Raw genomic sequence first — 1,917 nt, forward strand, 5'->3', positions numbered from 1 at the left:
GTTGTTTTAAATAATTATTTATGTAATTAATATAAAAAATAATTATTTTTATTAATGTAATGTTACGTAATTGAATATACGTATAAAAGTACATTAAAATTAAATTCTTATAATAATAGTTATCCAAGTTGCTATACACATTAATTATTCATATAATATTCGTTGATAGCTATCAATGAATATTGTTGTATGCTTGGTTTGAAAAGAGATATTTCATCCAGTATCGATTAAATATCAAACTTTTAATTTATTTATTTTTCATATAAATCAATTTTAAAGTATATTAAATAATCTCTTGAGACTACTTCGATTAATATTAAGGATAATTCTATAACTTTTTTCAAATCTAACACTTTATTCAGGCATAAAGACATGCAAATAATGTAATTATAATATTTTAGAAGAATAAATATCTCGCATATAGCAATTGGTTTAACTAGGAGAAGAAAAACTCAGATGATATAATTTGGGAATAATGGTATACTTCTTTGATTGAGAAATCACACGTTATTATCACAATGCTTCTAAACTTTAGAAGATTATATACGTAAAATTTGCGAAATTAATAAAAAAATTAAATTTTATAGTTTAATGAAGTAGAAATAATTAAAATATGAGTTTTGACATTAATTATAAAATTTTGATATAAAATTAGATTAACGAACTGAATTAATTGTACCGGATTCAAACTGAATCTATGGTCCAAACATATATAATGTATAACTCAGCTTTCTTTCTCAAACACTTGATGGAATCACGCTGAATAGGGTGGAAACGCAAAGAAGAATTTTAACCCTCCTTTCCGATTTTCAATTATCCATAACTTTCAATCTAAATCTCTAATTGACGAGCCATCAGCGATTACGTGTTCATCTCAAAATTTTCTTCAATTATATCTGAATAAAGTGGTAAGAAATTAGCATCTCTCTTCTAGTTCTTCCTCTCCTCAATAGTGGTAGTCACATAATAGGAAAAGGGAGCAATGGACCCCTAATTTTAATTTTTTACATATAAATTATATGTAAATTTCAGTTTAATCCCCTTAAAATTTTATTTTAGTCTTATTTTATTGTATAAATATTTTTGGCCCTCTTTAATATTTCATCTAGTTCCACCCCTGCTCCTCAATTTCATGATTTTAGGATTTTGGTATTGAAGAATTGAATGATTTTGATGGTTTAGGTGAACTCTAGCAGCGGATAATCACTAAGTTTTGTCCAATTGATCTCTAGGTAAGGTAAGAAACTGTTAAACCTTTGTGAATCATTAAATTAGTGAACTCTATGGTTATTATAGTGATATTGTGTGAAATAGATTGTGTTTTGGTTGATTTGGAGTTTAATTGGACGGTTTGAAACGAAATCCGGGTAATTAGACTTGAGGAATTGGCGTTTGGAGGCTTGGAGCTTGTGAAATGAGAGGTTTTTGAGGTGTTTCGAGCTTAGGGAGGAATCGGTCAAGGTATGATTTTAGTTTCTCGTAGTTAATGTTTAATGTCACGTGAAAACTTAGGGTAGAAGACCTTGAGATAGGAATGAATTGAATGAATTATTGATAGATTGTGTATATGATATATGATGTGTTTATAAAGGATGAATGAATTTGTATGAGTTGGATTATGATTCTGATGAGTATAAATTAATGATGACTATTGATGTGTTGAGGATTGATGGTAGGTTTGTGAAATTGAATTGAATGGATTGATAGAGAAATGTGTGGTTTGAATTTGTAAATGATTTAATATTAGAGTTGGTTGGTTTTGAAAAAAAAGATTTAATATTGGAATTGGTTTGATTTTGAAATAATTTGATACTACGAATGATTTGAATGACTGAGATGTGTTTGGTTTGATAGTTGAGACCCTCAAAGGGTAGTAAAAGTCCAAGTTTTAGAGGAGATACTGCCGAAAATTTTATG

Source organism: Arachis ipaensis, chromosome B03, assembly GCF_000816755.2.
Source record: "Arachis ipaensis cultivar K30076 chromosome B03, Araip1.1, whole genome shotgun sequence".
NCBI lineage: Eukaryota > Viridiplantae > Streptophyta > Magnoliopsida > Fabales > Fabaceae > Arachis > Arachis ipaensis.